Source organism: Triticum urartu, chromosome 4 (genome assembly GCF_003073215.2).
Source record: "Triticum urartu cultivar G1812 chromosome 4, Tu2.1, whole genome shotgun sequence".
Lineage (NCBI taxonomy): Eukaryota > Viridiplantae > Streptophyta > Magnoliopsida > Poales > Poaceae > Triticum > Triticum urartu.
Genome location: NC_053025.1, coordinates 547,274,355 through 547,291,538, shown reverse-complemented (window position 1 = coordinate 547,291,538; position 17,184 = coordinate 547,274,355).

The following is a 17,184-nucleotide window of genomic DNA, read 5'->3' as shown; positions in this document are numbered from 1 at the left end:
CATTTAGAGTTCCGCTGTGCCGTCGCCACTAGGAAGGATGTCTAGTCCCGTCTTTAAAGACGACACTATCGCTGAGGGAGCCCTGGCTATCGGCCAAACTCTCCGGCTAGGTGGTTTTCTTATGACCGCCTGTTCGGCCGTCGCGCCGACGATGACTTCTCGGGTCATCAAAAGCAATCTTCACGTCAACTCGAAACTCGCCGAGCAGTTAGATCCAATGGAGCTCTCTTACCTGAACGAGCTCTTGGATCGCATCGCCGCCCTGCGAGTCGCTACAGACTACGATCAGATTGGGCCTCAACCCGATCTGAGAGAAATTAACTCTCCCCAGGTCACCCATCACGTTGCAGTGGTGGAAGAACAATGCGGCAACCCTTCATCCATCTTAAGGACTAGCTACGTCCGGATTCCTGATCCCTCCAAGTCGGATACCCGCGGAGGGAAGGATGTCACTCAAAGCCTGAACCCAGAATCAGGCAGCGGGCTAGATTTACCGAAAAACATCCAAGAATCCAAAATTTCGAGTTCGGAAACTCCTTGGCCATTGAGCCTCAGATTGGGTGAGGATTTGGATTCAATTCCACCCACACACCCAAACATACGCGATCTATCCCAAATTAGGCAAGAGCCTGAAGAAACAGTACACCATTACTGGGCCAGATTCCTCTTGGTCAAGAACAGGATAAAGGATTGCCACGAGGAAGACACAATCTCACTCTTCTGCAATAATTGCACGGACAAGGGAATCCTCAACGCCATAAGTCGTCGCGAAATTACACGCTTTGCCAACTTGGTGTCCATAGTACGAAAGTACTGTGCGATGGAAAGCGCCTGGAAAACCGAAATAAAATTTTGGGATAATCCGGCCCTGAATACAAACCTAGTGCAAAATAAAAGGGTGCACTATCACAATACACCTGGGTTAACTACCAAAAAGCAAAAGCCCTCTACGGGGCAAGGAACCGTACTGGAGGGATGGCTCAACGGACCCTGCAAAATTCATAGTACAGCGGATGCGACACCAACGCACAGCCTTAGAGCATGCTGGATACTCCGGCAGGTGGCCAAAAGTGGTGAGGATCTACTCCTCCCAAAAACCACAAAGCACCACCCCAAGGACAACAATACGGTCTTAACGGTCTTTGAGACCTTCGCATCAAATAATAGACAGAAGCGAACACTCCGCAGTACATCTGAAATCTGCCACATAGCAGAAACAAATCTTTGGAGCGACACGGCTATTACCTTCAATGCCAGTGATGAACCTAAATTCCGAACAGCCCGAGTACTAGCCACACTGGTCCTCAGTCCAATCATGGACGGCTTTCGACTCACCAAGGTACTCATGGATGGCAGTAGCGGATTAAACCTCATCTATGAGGAAACTCTTCAAAAGATGGAAATAGACTGGAGCCGCATTAAGCAAAGCAGCACAACCTTTAGAGGAATCATCCCTAGTCGGGAAGTGCGCTGCGCTGGAAAAATCACACTGGACGTGGTATTCGGCATGCCAGATAATTACAGGTCCGAAGAAATTACATTCCAAGTGGCCCCGTTCAGCAGCGGATACCATGCTCTACTAGGGTGGGAGGCATTTACAATCTTCCAAGCCATACCCCATTACGGGTACATGAAGCTCAAAATGCCCAGGCCCAACGGAATCATCACTCTTGTTAGTGATCCAGACACAGCACTCCGCGCCAAAAATAAGACAGCTGCACTGGCCCTTGAGGCACTATCCGAAGCCCTAGCGGCCGAAGAACTAACTGCGCTGTGCTCCATGGTGAACGGGGATGACATGATACTCGATAAAAGATACAAGTCCACCTCCTTTAAACCGGCGGACGAAATAGTCAAATTCCAAGTCCATCCAACGGACCCTACAAAAATAGCTTCCATCGGGGCACAATTAAACCCTGATGTCGACGCCGCACTACGAGAATTCCTACGCAAGAACTGGGACATTTTTGCCTGGCACCCTTTAGACATGCCAGGAATCCCACGCAGGCTGGCTGAACACTGCCTAAATATCCTAAAAGGATTCAAGCCAGTCAAACAGGCTCTTCGACGTTTCTCCGAGCCTAAAAGACAAGCCATGGGAGAGGAACTAGCCAAGGTATTGGAGGCCGTATTCATCAGAGACATAAAACATGCGGACTGACTAGCAAACCTGGTGATGGTACCAAAGAAGGACAAATCCTGGCGCTTGTGCGTCGATTTTAAGGACCTTAATAAGGCCTGCCAAAAGGATCCCTCCCCCCTCCCCCGCATCGATCAAATCATCGATGCTACCGCAGGACACGATTCATTGTGTTTCCTCGACGCATACTCCGGCTACCATCAAATCAAAATGGCAGAGCCAGACCAAGCCGCAACAACATTCATCACACCATATGGCCCATTCTGCTTCAACACAATGCCCTTCGGGCTAAAAAACGCCGGTGCAACATATCAGCGCATGATTCAGACATGCCTGGCAAACCAGATCGGCAAAATAGTGGAGGCATACGTGGATGATGTGGTCGTTAAAACCAAGCATGTCGAAACTCTAGTAGACGACTTGAGGCTCACATTCGACAACCTCCGAACATATGACATCAAGCTCAATCCGGAAAAATGTGTTTTCGGCGTACCAGCAGGAAAGCTCCTGGGATTCATTGTCTCCAGTAGAGGTATTGAAGCCAATCCGGCCAAAATTCGAGCATTGTCACAGTTGGCTACCCCAACAGACCTCACACAAACACAAAAATTAACTGGATGCGTGGCGGCTCTAAGCCGCTTTATCTCCCGCCTGGGAGAAAAGGCATTACCCCTTTATCGCCTCCTCCGGCGCATCGAACACTTCGAGTGGACGGACACCGCCACGGCCGGACTCAACGAAATAAAGGCCATATTGGCAACAAACCCAGTCCTGGCCGTGCCAAACATTGGCGAACCAATGTTATTATACATTGCGGCAACTCATCAAGTAGTAAGCGCAGTGCTTGTCGTTGAGCGAGAAGTGGACGGACACAAATTTCCCCTTCAAAAGCCGGTTTACTACGTGTCCACTGTCCTTACTCCATGCAAATCACGGTACCCGCATTATCAAAAGATAGCGTACGCGGTATTCATGGCATCCCGGAAGCTGCGACACTACTTTCAAGAGTGTTCGATAACGGTGGCCTCGAAAGTACCACTTAACGATATTATAAACAACCGTGACGTGACGGGCCGGACTGCCAAATGGGGCATTGAGCTCCTCCCGTTCGACATAACTTACAAGCCACGGCAAGCCATTAAATCGCAAGTTTTGGCTGACTTCGTCTTTGAATGGATGGAAGCCGAACTCCCTAAAGAGTATGGCACATATTCAAACTGGATCATGCACTTCGACGGCTCCAAAATGTTGGCTGGTCTGGGGGCTGGCATCGTTTTGACATCCCCAACAGGAGACACCATTCAATACGTACTACAGATAATGTATACGTACTCCAACAACGCAGCCGAATATGAGGCCCTTCTACATGGTCTCCGGATGGCAGTATCCATGGGCATTCAACGCCTAGAGGTGTGCGGGGATTCAAACCTCACGATATCCCAAATAAATAGAGACTTTGATGCCAAGGATCCAAAGATGGCCGCTTATCGCAACGCCGTCCTAAAAATGTCAGCTCGGTTCGAAGGGCTCGAATTTCACCATGTGGCCCGAGAAAACAATCAGGCGGCGGATATCCTCGCCCGCATTGGCGCCAAACGCGATGTGGTCCCTCCCAACATTTTTCTGGAAAGGCTTTTCAAGCCATCCGTAGCATGGGAAGGGGACACCGGTAACAATAGTCTGGACCCAGCCGAAATACCCGATACCGAACTCTCTGACACAATCGGAGGCTCCGCCACCGAAATAACACAATCAGCCCATGAAATAATGGCCATTATTGCCCCGTGGACAGAACCATTCCTGGCCTACTTAACTAGATAGGAACTCCCGGAGGACCAAAATGAGGCACGCTGCATAGTGTGGCGATCAAAGGCCTATAGGGTCCACGAGGGAGAATTGTACAAAAAAAGCGCTACCGAAGTCCTTCAACGGTGCATCTCCGAAGAGGAAGGACGGAACCTTTTGGCAGAAATTCATGCCGGACTCGGCGGTCACCACGCCGCAGCCCGGGATCTTGTGAGCAAGGCCTTCCGTACAGGATTCTATTGGCCAACGGCCCGGGCAGACGCATAGGACTTAGTCCAGCGTTGCGCCGGTTGCCAGCTCTTTGCAAATCAAAGCCATATGCCACCCACCACCCTCCGAACAATCCCCATTACATGGCCCTTTGCGGTCTGGGGGCTTGACATGGTTGGACCCCTTAAAGGTGGAACCCACAAGAAAAAATACTTATTGGTCATGGTGGATAAATTCACCAAATGGATAGAGGCCAAACCGGTTAAAACAGCCGAATCCGGACCGATGATAGATTTCATATCCGGGGTTGTACATCGCTACGGTGTCCCCCACAGCATCATCACTGATAACGGCACGAACTTCACGGCCGACGAGGTAAAACTCTGGTGCAGCAAAATGGGCATCAAGCTCGATTATGTTTCAGTCTACCACCCACAAACTAACGGTCAAGTAGAACGAGCAAATGGTCTTATAATGAGCGGCATTAAACCCAGACTAGTGCGCTCCTTAACAGAGTCTGACACGCACTGGGTAGAGGAGCTCGACTCCGTACTCTGGGGGCTGCGGACCACGCTGAATCGTAGTACCGGATACACACCATTTTTCATGGTGTACGACGCAGAGGCAGTCCTGCCCTGTGACATAATTCATGACTCACCTCGAGGGCGCATGTACGAAGAAAGAGAAGCCGAGCTCGATCGGCAGGACAGTCTGGACACCTTGGAGGAAGAGCGCAATGTAGCCAAAGCCCGTTTCGCATTTTACCAGCAACAGGCTCGCAGATACCAAAGCAGAGAAGTACGAGCCAAAACTTATAACATTGGCGAACTAGTTCTCCGGCTGCCGGATAAGAAAAAGAACATGCTAGAGCCCAAATGGGAAGGTCCCTTCATCATCGACCAAGTTCTGACCGGCAGAGCGTACCGACTGCAGGATGCATCGACTAGTCGACTCGAGCCGAACCCATGGAACGCATCCAGGCTCCGAAGATTCTACGCCTAGCACCGGACTTTATGTTAGTCCCCTTCCTTTGTCCATTTTCTGCATATGCGTCATCTGTCTGGTTTCCCTTTCTTTCTTTTATTCCTCTAGGCCTTCAAGGGTCACCTTGTGCCTCACTTGTACACAACAGATGTGCTAACCGCACTCTCTACACCTGGGGGCTTCTTTCATAAAAGCTTAAATGATTTACCTGGGCATCACGCCCAACACATGCGTTATACTTCCGCATGTACCTTTTTTCACCATTATATGCATCGATATGACTTAAGTTTTGGCCAAGCTGGGTTGCCTGGCTCTTGTATTTATGCCCTACATTCCCGTTAATTCCGCTAGGGAATAAGGGGAGCACCTCTGCGATTGTTACCGCCGGGTCAGCCGGACGTGTACCTCAGACTGGGTGAAGCCGAAAGCTAGCGTTCTTAAGAGAATATTCGGTCGGTGAACAAAAGATGACTTTTATTTATTATCCAATCTGCCCCCAGATGTTTTTTCTGTGCTTCTCGTCGCAGGCCGGACATGCACTTTAGGGCATGCCTACCCAGGGAAAGGAACCCTTAACGGAACTATTCTCTCTGGAAGATGTTTCTTACTACCCATGTAATATAACATAACTAGTTGGGCACTTGTCTGATAAAGCATTAATGACCCCTATGCCTGGTCTCCACGCATGCCCCGGTTCTTACATAACCGCGAGGGTATTCGGATACACTCTGGACTGTCGGGTCCCGAGGTTGAAGCGAAAAGGTCCGCCACGACAAACGATCTACAATCCAGCTAGAAGGCATCAAACATGTCACTTTAAAATTACATAGTCAATTTGATTGGTTGAATTCCTCCTCAATGCCATCCAATAGGCTGTCTAGTCTACAATCCTGTTGGGAATACTTTGCGGCCAATTCTACTTGGTCGTACACTAAATTCACAGGGATCTCCTTGCCGTCAGGCCCCACAGGTCCAACTTCGGCCATGTGGTTCGGGTCCGCCTTCGTGTACCGTGTCTTCACCATTGCCCAAGCCTCCCTGGTGCCCTGACGGCAGGCCGATATCTTCCATAATCAGAAACGCCGCCGTGCTCCCTTCAGCTTTTCTGCAAGCTCTCCAAGGCCTTCGGGCATGGAGACGGACGGCCACAAGGCCTGGGCAATGCCTTGCATCACCTGCCAAACTCGTTCGTGCAACTGTGCGAGCTCGGGAAGAAGATCACCCGTCGAACTAGGCATCTCCTCGGCAGGACGTCCTGTTAGCATACCTACAGACATAACTCTGTCAGCCAACTTCCTCGCCGAACTCTTTTTCAAAGTTCGTTCAAGCACTTACTAAATATGCCGCGTCGAAGCCGCCGATTCTCCTTAACAGAGTCCGACAGTTGGGCACGAACATCTTTTAGTTCCATGCCCAGCTTGGTGTTGGCATCTTGAAGATCATTCTTCTCCTGCCTCACCCTCATTAGCACGCTCTCACCAGCCTTTAGCTGGCGTATGAGCTGCTGCTTATCCGGATTCACTCCAGCGTCATCTGCAATTTTATCGTCAGATTTGCATATAAAGCCGCAATCTAATATGATACTTATCATTTGATGGATATGTTACCAGCGGGGGTCTCTTTGGGCTCCCCTATGGCGGACAATGCGGCCTGAAGTTGGGCTTTGCACTCTTCCAGCTCCTGGGACAGTTGAGTATTCTTTTCTGTAAGAACCTACATAACAAATGATCCTTAAATCAGTTATCCTAACTGTTGCAAGTCTCAGGGGCTACTGATATATATAATCATCAAATTTTCTCACCCGTATGTCTTTCACATACTGCTCCGTGGCTTTGGCTAGACCATTTTGAGCGGCACGGAGGTGCGCATCTCTCGAGTTGAAGGCATCCAAAGCCACTTGGGAGAAACAAGTGTCACGAAGAACAGTCCGGCGATGCCTATGGTTCATGGCACTTTCCACCTCGGAATGGGTGGCGGACAGTCTATCCGTATCCTCTGTGGGAGGAGCACCCGGTGCACGCCTTGTACTCGTTCCCACCCTCGAGTCCGGCCTTGGAGCCTGGCTTGTGGAGGTGCGGTTGGTAGCCTCTCCGGGTATAGTCCAGCGAGCGCTCTTTCTCCTGAAAAGAAGGCTTGGGCGTTAATATGCCTCTATAAATAATGTCTTGCAATAAAGACGACGCGCTATACCGCTGCGCCGGTGCCTCAATCCGGACTGCGGATCTTTTCAGCCTGCCTGGCCCAGCGGCCCCTTGTTGGTTAGTTGCCACAGGCTCGACCTTCTGCCCCGAGGACCTCCCCTGCAAAACACGGCTGTTATACGGCAATAAAACAGAGCACAAGGACGGATCCCTTGTTAAATGCTGGGACTTCGGTCTTAGTCACCTGTGAGGCTGGAACTAGCCCAGGGTAATCGGTCGTAATGGCCACCAAGGTATTGTCATTACTCCCTTGGTAAAATACCCCGTCGATCAGCTCCACGGATATGTCTGGATCCTCCTGGGAGGCCGGGTCAAGGGATCGTTGTCGGTGTCAAAACTGGCGGATCTCGGGTAGGGGGTCCCGAACTGTGCGTCTAGGCCGGATGGTAACAGGAGGCAGAGGACACTTTGTTTTACCCAGGTTCGGGCCCTCTCGATGGAGGTAATACCCTACTCCTGCTTGATTAATATTGATGATATGAGTAGTACAAGAGTAGATCTACCACGAGATCAAGGAGGCTAAACCCTAGAAGCTAGCCTATGGTATGATTGTTGTGTATGGAGTTGATTGCCTACAGACTACAACCCTCCGGTTTATATAGACACCGGATAGGGTTAGGGTTACACAGAGTCGGTTACAATGGTAGGAGATCTTGAATATCCGCATCGCCAAGCTTGCCTTCCACGCCAAGGAAAGTCCCATCCGGACACGGGACGAAGTCTTCAATCTTGTATCTTCATAGCCCAGGAGTCCGGCTGAAGGTATAGTCCGGCTACCCGAACACCCCCTAATCCAGGACTCCCTCAGTAGCTCTTGAACCAGGCTTCAATGACGACGAGTCCGGCGCGCAAATTGTCTTCGGCATTGCAAGGCGGGTTCCTCCTCCAAGTCCTTCATAGAAGATTGTAAACACCAAGAGTAGTGTCCGGTTCTGCAAAATAAGTTTCCACATATTGCCATAGAGAGAATAATATTAACACAAATCAAATCTACTGACGTATTCCGCAGTGCGTCATCACACTACGGCCAAGTTCTTTACTCGAATCGTTTTTACTTTTCCACCTCAGCATGTTTTGCGAGGCGGTCTCCTTGGCACGTCTTGTCGAAGCAGAGATCATGTGCCCCCTTTTACGGGATTCTCATCAATACGGACGTGGGTAACCCAATCATGCCCGTTAGCATGTTTTCTCGATTAAAGGCAAGTCCCAAACAGTTACAGGGAGGGCTCCTGGTATTCAACCTCTTATAAAGAGACCAGGGCCTTACTCTTTTTTCCAATCTCAAAACGAGTTCGCCCGTCGTCTCGAGTTCCAACACCCTACGCTCCAGATTCCAGGCGCTTCGGACCTTCGACAATGTCCGGTTCCAACCTTCAAGGCCGATGGATGCCCTCCTCCGTCACGGAGGAGGACGCGCTAAAGTTGAGAGAAGCTAAGTTCCTGACCGCCGAAATTCCGCATAGGTTGCCTGCTCAAAAGCAGGCTATTCCCAGTCCCCAGCCCGGCGAGAGCGTAGTGTTCATGTCTCACTTCCTTCGGGGGTTAGGCTTCCCGATGGATCCCTTCGTGAGGGGGCCGCTGTTTTATTACGGGCTGGAATTTCATGACTTAGCTCCGGAGTCCATCCTCCACATTTCCTCATTCATCGTTGTGTGCGAAGCGTTCCTCCGTGTTACTCCTCACTTCGGATTATGGCTCAAGACTTTTGGATTGGAGCCGAAGATGATCGAGGGATGGCACGCAGAGTGCGGAGGCGCTATCATAAGTAAGAATGCTGATGCTCCATGGCCCGAGGGCTCCTTTCAAGAGGAGCTTGGCTTGTGGCAACGAGAATGGTTCTATATCACCGCTCCCAGGAGCGCCAAGTGGGCGGCGCCTCCTGCCTTTCGCTCGGGTCCCCCATCACGGCTAGCGTCATGGGCCAACAAAGGATTAGATTGGGGTTTTCCCAAAGACGTGCCCCTGTTACAGGGCCGAATTAAGGATCTTTTGGAAGGAGACCTCAGTTTGGTCAAGGTGACGCAGGTCATGCTGATTTGCCGAATATTGCCCGGCAAACGTCGCCCCCTTCGCCTATGGGAATTTAATCCAGAGGGACCGCGATCTCTCCAGAATTTTATGGGCGCAACGCCCGCGGAGATGTATAAAATGTTCTTCGGATCACAAGAGATGTGTTCGGATTTAACCGAGGACGCAGGCCTAAGCTGCAATCGCCCGGATACTCAAGTAAGCAACCCTGTGCCCGGACCTTCTATCCGTATAATTGTCATAAACTTGCCCCTAAAAGAGCCGTCCTTTTAAACAGGAGTGGATAGCGAAGGCAAAGCTGATTAGGTGTCCGGCTCCCCTTCCTGAAACCACGCCGGATCCCGTGCTGGTCAGGATGCTGGAGATAATGCCTTTGGAGGGGGAGGACAAGGAAGCTATGGCCTCCTCAAAGGAGGCTGATCCGAAGGGAGGAACCGACAATTCCTCTCCTAAGGGGAAGAAGAGAGCCGCCTCTGATGACCCGGAAACCATGGCCTCAAAACGGGGGAGAAAATCCTTGTCGGAGGGTCCGACACCGGGGAGTTCCTCGGCCGGATTACGCCCTCAAGGGGATCAGCCCTCCAACGAGCCGTAAGTAGAGAGAGGTTTTCCTTTTGAGGGATGAGAGAAATCCTTGATTTATATCTGAGAAGATTAACCGAAATTTTACCTTGTAGCTTGGACCTCAGCCCTTCTCAGCAGAGCTCGTCTTCGGGGGATCTTCTTCCGGAGATGATGGAGAGCGGGATGCCTCCCCCTGCCGTACCGCCTAGCGAGGCGGGCGAACCTGAGGTGTCGTCATGGAGGGTTTCTCCAAATCTGGTAGGGGCGGAAGGTGGCTGTGCTCCCCCCGAGGTTCTCCGCGTCCGGCCTTCGAAAGAGGCCATAGGACAAGTTCGGCACCGTCTGGTGCTCGGCCGGAGGAGCTAAAGATTCTGCTGGAGCGAGCTTCTATCTTAGAGGAGCACCGTGCATTGATGGGCACGGTGATTGAAAGGATTTCATCTGCAGAAAGCGGATTGCATGAGGCCGTCGAAAGTTTACTGATGGGTTTTGAGGTACGTTAGATAATGTACACTTTTGTCAGTTGCGCATAAGTAAGATGCGCCCTGTGTAGATAGTAGCCCCTGAGACTCTGCGCGTTGTCAAGAAATGACGGCACGCAGAGGATCATAATCCCAGGTCTAAGATGTTGCCTTTGAATGTAGGTGGCGAGGTGTCCGGAATCAAGCCGAACTGATGATGTGGCTGAACTAAAGCGGCAACTGGACGTGGCAGATGCCGACATTGCGCTTGTCAACAAGCGGCTTGATGAGGCTCAAGGTATGTAATTCTTCGGGCGGCATCAGGTAAGAGTAGCTTCATGCCAGTGTCTTACAATGTGTGTGCTTGACGCAGATGGTACGGCCGCCGTGGAGAATCTTAGGGCAGAACTTGCCCGAGCTAAGGAGCAAGCCAGAAAAAGCGATGCGGCTGCCGAGAAGGCCCTTGAAGGGCTGAGAGCCGAACAGGCTGCTCATTGCCGAAGCAAAGAAGAGATAGCCGAGATGGCCGAGAAGTTAAAGAGCGCTGCAAACTGTTGCAAACTTCTTGAGAAAGAAGACCGGGCGAGACAGACGGACTTAGAGAAGGTCGTTGCCGATGCCAAGGCCGCTCACTCTGTGATGAGAGCTGCGAAGGAGGAGCTGCGTCAGGCCGAACAGATTGCGGCTGGAAAGCCCTTTATGCTGCGGAGGAAGTTTTGTGATCCGAAGTTTGCTCCGTTGGACCGGATGTGGAGTGTGGAGGACACCTATCTGGACTTGGCAGCGAGTGCCGCTGATGCGACCGAACACTTTCGAGATCAGAAAGATCACAAAGTGGAAAAGCTTTTCTGGTCGCAGTTTGACAATCCAGAGCGTCCACTATCAGTGGATGATCGTTTGGCTCAATGGGCTGAACTGAATAGGTTGTCCGGACTTGCCATGAAGTACGTCATGGATCATCTGTGGCCGGGGAGATCGGAGCCGAAGAGTTATTTCAGCTTGGTGCAGCAATTCCTTGATGCGGTGCCGCGTATTAATGCAATGAAGAGGTCAGCATGCATAGAGGGGGCTAGGATGGCTCTTGCCCGTGTTAAGACATACTGGGCAGAGATGGAGACCACCATTGTTGCGTCCCGAGATTCGGACAAAAGCCGAGTACCCTCCGAGCACTATTTTCAGGAAGTTCTTGAAGGCGCTCGTATAATATAGACGCAGTGCCCGAAAGATGCTATGTTATGATAGCATATGTAATTATAAAGTAATATTTTGATAAACTGTAGTGGCCTTTTTTATACTTGTGCCTCCAAGTATTGGGAACACCTCCTATGTGGCCGTTTTAATATATATATATATATATATATATATATATATATATATAGAATCTGAAAGATGGCAGTCGTTGGCTTCAGCCCCCACGCACATAGTGAGGGGGTGCTCGCAGAAGATGCATTTTCACACTTAACCCAACGTCTTGGTCCTACAAAGGAGGTGATAGCGCAGTGGGCCAGGCAACCGGACTATAATTCTTTAACACTTTCACTTAGCCATAGGTGTTTGACAATGAGACTCTTTAGGTAGCTCCTTGGTGGCAACTGCGCTCGTCCGAATTCGGGGCGCGTGTGTGCCTGACCAGGAAGCGGCCCTTTGTTAAAGCGGAGGAATCCGATAGATTCCGATAGGTCATCGAGTGGCTGACCAGTCTCACGCTACATCATGACAGTCAGTTTTCGGCTTTCTCTACTAAGGTGCTCGCCCGGCCGAACCGGGGGCACAATCGCAGTAGTTCTCCTGGTGCTACCTTATCCGATAGAGCAGAACGTAAGGTAGCCGAACTCAGGAGCCGGGCAACCCAACATTTGACCAAAGACATGATTCGGAGCTGATGCATATAATGCCAAAACTCGCGACGCCGAACACTCCCTAAGGTGTTCGGTCTTTATGAGTGCGGGTGAAATGACACTCTTTATTAAAAAAGCCCCTAGTGTCCAGGTACGTGCAAAAATTCTGACATGGCCACATGCCAAGACGCCAGCCTCCTCCTTGGTTATATCAGAAAGCAAAAACCAGGGGATGTGTAGCAACAAGAGACAGTAAAAAAGGTTTACGTAGGGTCTTAATCTAAAAGGAATCCTTTAGGACGGGTCCCTACTGCACGTCTGCGCCTGTGTCTCCATTGTGCCGTATCCTGGACGGGCGCCGCACAATGTTCATCTGTAAAAGAGAGGAACTGAGTTGAAAATGGGTCGTGCCGAAAAAGTTTTAAAATAAGCAGAGTATAAAGTAAGATATATAAGTTTGAGCTGTATTGTCTCTTATTGTATATGCGTGGAGCCCCTAGTGCGGGGGTATATGGCTTCTAGGCCTACATTAATGATGATTTTGCACTGAACTCGTCTATCCGCGTTCGTGGTCTTGAATGACCTATTTCGAAGTTTTTTGGCCGGTGAGGCCATTTTGCTGTGGGCTGTCAAAGCGGCCGCACAGCCCTCCGCTTGGGGAGGTGCACTTTAGTGCTTCCCCTTCAAGGAGATGATGCCTCGTGGACCGGGCATCTTAAGCGTAAGAGATGCATAATGCGGTATTGCGTTAAAGCGAGCGAAAGCTTCGCGTCACAGTAGTGCTTGATAGCGACTTGAAAACGGGACGATATGGAAGGTCAGCTTTTCGCAGCGGAGGTTATCGGCAGAGCCGAATGTGACTGTGAGCCGGAGAAAACCCGTACAATGGGTGTCCCGACCAGGTATTACCCCTTGAAAGGAGGTTTTGCTGCGGTGGATTCTTGCTGGGTTTATCCCCATGTGCTGGATTGTATCCTGATATATCAGGTTTAGTCCACTGCCGCCGTCCATAAGGACATTTGAAAACTGGAGTCCTCCAATTATTGGATCGAGTATCAAGGCAGTCCAGCCTACATTCTTGATATTCCTAGAATAATCTAGCTGATCGAAGATGATCGGTTTTGACAACCAGTGGCAGGACCCTTTGGGCCGTGTGGTGCGTACCTTTATGGGCGCCGCATGTTTTGTTATATGAAATGAGTTCACTATTTTTACTTCTTGTGGGAAGTTCTTTTGTTTCCTGGTGCTCTGCTTTTGGGGTTCGTCCTCATCTTCGCTTGGTGTGTCGAGCCCCTTGTGTTCGGCATTGAGTCTGCCGGATTGTTTGAAAATCCAACAGTCCCTGTGGGTATGGTTAGCAGGCTTCCCGGGAGTACTGTGTATCTGACATATCCTGTTCCAGGATTTTATTCAGGTTGGATGGATCGTCCCTGTTATCTTGGGGGGGGGGGGCAATTTTTCCTGATTTTGTCGCGAGCCTTTGAATCCGGCATTGACTGCCGTGCACTTCGTACTTTTGACCTTAGTCCAACGACGGTCCTTGTTGCTTCGCGGTTTTCCGTTTCCATCCCTAGTTTCGGATGTACTTGGGTTGCTGGGGCTGCACCTTGCCAACCAGCTGTCCTCCCCTGCACAAAAGCGGGTCATGAGGCTTGTTAGTGCAGCCATTGTTCTTGGCTTTTCTTGGCCGAGGTGTCTGGCGAGCCATTCGTCTCGGACGTTATGCCTGAAAGCTGCTAAGGCTTCGGCGTCCGGACAATCGACTATCTGATTCTTTTTAGTGAGGAATCTATTCCAGAACTACCGAGCTGATTCTCCGGGTTGTTGAGTTATGTGACTAAGATCGTCTGCATCCGGAGGGCGGACATAGGTCCCTTGAAAGTTTGCTCGGAAAGCATCCTCGAGCTCTTCCCAGCTTCCAATTGTGTTTTCGGGAAGGCTTTTAAGCCAATGCCGGGCTGGCCCTTTAAGCTTAAGGGGTAGATATTTTATGGCGTGGAGATCATCTCCTCTAGCCATGTGTATGTGGAGGATATAATCCTCGATCCAGACTCCAGGGTCTGTTGTTCCATCATATGCCTCTATGTTTACGGGTTTGAATCCCTCTGGGAATTCATAGTCCAGGACCTCATCGGTGAAACATAGGGGGTGTGCGGCGCCCCTGTATTTGGGTGTGCCGGATTCTGATGATGGCTTCATAGCGTTGCTGACGAGAGCTTGCTTTCTTGGCCTATAAATGGACCTGACTGGGCCGTGATGCGAATCCTTGAGTGGGTCGCATGCCAATTTAGGTGCGGCGCCGCTTGCCGCTCTATGGGGTCGTCTATCGGACCGTGTGGCTTTTTCATTTTTTGAATGCGAGGGCTCTAGGGCCTCTTCGTCGAATTCAGGCAGTAGCTTTCTTTTCGGATAGCTTTTAGTGCGGCGACTGTCGCCGTACTTATCTGTGGTATTGATTACTTTACTCCATCTGATCCGGAGTGCGTCTTCCGCTGTTTTTAGCTTCTTTAGGCTTCGTGCAGTTGCAACGAGCCTCTTGTGGAGATTCTTCTGCTCCATAGGTTTATTCGGCGTGAGGTCATCCGGAATGCCGTTTTCACTGGAGGAGGGATGTTCGGTTTCTCTATCCGTGTTGCCCTGTTCGGACGGTTGCTCTAAGTCCTGCTCGTCGTCTACCGGCTCGTCTTGCTCTATGGCTGGGTTTTTGTTGAGGCGGGGCTTGGTTCGGCGTTTACGCCGACGCTTTGATTGCTTTTCGGGGGGTCGATCTCCCGTCCCATCCCCTTTTTCCTCGTTGTCGCTTCCTTTAGGGGTATCCACCATGTACACATCATGAGATGAGGTGGCTGTCCAATGCCCTATGGGCGTTGGTTCGTCGGTATCTCCTGCATCGTCATCCATGCTGTCGATGTCTCCGGAGTCGAAGTTGAGCACGTCGTTTAAATTGTCGACAGTGGCTACCAAGTGGGTGGTGGGTGGCCTTTGAATTTCTTCATCGTCCGTATCCCATCCTCGCTGACCGTAGTTCGGCCAGGGCTCTTCTGATAAGGAGAGAGACTTGAGAGAGTTCAGGATATCGCCACAGGGCGAGTGCTGAAAGATGTCTGCGGTGGTGAACTCCATTATCGGCGCCCAATCGGATTCGATTGGCAGGGGCGCGGGGGGTTCGGAGTCCGTGGAGGAGTCCGGATCTTCGGAGTCACGGGCCGTGCAGAGTGCGGGGCTAGCGTTCGGCTCGATAGCTTTCGGGATCGCAGCCCCTGAGGTGACGTCCAACCGTTCATCCTCGATTGGCGCAATAGGCTCCGAGTTAGGGGTCGGAACCGATGCGTGTGCGGCCTCCAGGACACTATCCGGGGGCAGAGCTAGATCATGCCCCTCGAGATAGTGCGGCGCGCTTGGCTGTGGCTCGAATTCGTCGAAGAACAAGTCTCCGCGGGATGTCAGCCGTGTAGTTTAAGCTTCCAAACCTGACTTGATGGCCAGGGGCGTAGCTTTCGATCTGCTCCAGGTGGCCGAGCGAATTGGCCTGCAGAGCGAAGCCGCCGAAGACGAAGATCTGTCCGGGGAGAAAAGTCTCACCCTGGACCGTATCGTTGTTGATGATCAAAGGAGCCATCGGGCCTAAAGGCGACGACACAGAGGAACTCTCAATGAAAGCACCAATGTCGGTGTCAAAACCGGCGGATCTCGGGTAGGGGGTCCCGAACTGTGCGTCTAGGCCGGATGGTAACAGGAGGCAGGGGACACTTTGTTTTACCCAGGTTCGGGCCCTCTCGATGGAGGTAATACCCTACTCCTGCTTGATTAATATTGATGATATGGGTAGTACAAGAGTAGATCTACCACGAGATCAAGGAGGCTAAACCCTAGAAGCTAGCCTATGGTATGATTGTTGTGTATGGAGTTGATTGCCTACAGACTACAACCCTCAGGTTTATATAGACACCGGATAGGGTTAGGGTTACACAGAGTCGGTTACAATGGTAGGAGATCTTGAATATCCGCATCGCCAAGCTTGCCTTCCACGCCAAGGAAAGTCCCATCCGGACACGGGACGAAGTCTTCAATCTTGTATCTTCATAGCCCAGGAGTCCAACTGAAGGTATAGTCCGGCTACCCGAACACCCCCTAATCCAGGACTCCCTCAATCGTCCAGGGTCCTCGGGCTGTGGAGGAGGGCTGGTTATCTCCTTTACTTCCTGGCGCAGCTCCTGCGATGAAATCGCTAGAATGAATACTTAAACTACGAGAATACGAAATGGATGGGCGAGAAAAAATCTTCGCTTACCCAGCTCGGAGGATTGTACATGGAGAATCCGCCCTGCGGGTTGACACGGAGGAACTCCTCCTCTTCTCCCTTGTACAAAGTGGACAAGATCTTTGTTAACTCCGCAGCCGATCCTGGCCCTTTTCGTCCATGGCGGGTGGCGTCATCCTCCCCGTTGAAGTCCCACATGGGGTGGCCTCTATACTGGAGCGGCAGCACCCCCCGCATAATGCATATAGCCATGACCTCGATCATGGTCAATCCGGATCAAGCTAAAGAGCTTATCCGGCTCACCAAATAAAGGATGTCCCAGTCGTCTTCCTCCAGGGGGTCCGTGGACGCCAGCTCTGGCGCTTCTTCAAAGGGGCGTTGTCAAACTCAGGAAGGCCAATCCGAATAGGGTCCGGAGGGGGGACATCTTCTATATAAAACCATTCTGAAGGCCAGTCTTTGGACGTCTTCTTCGGGGTCCCAGATAGGTATCCGGTCCCAGCAATACGCCACACTTCGGCTCCGCCCACTTGATATATTGATCCCTTCTTAGAACGGGGCACAAGGCAGAACAGCTTCTTCCACAAAGCGAAATGAGCCTCACGGCCCAAAAATAACTTGCAAAGGGCTATGAATCTCGCGATATGTAGCAGAGAGGCAGGCGTAAGGTTGTGCAGCTGGAGGACATAGA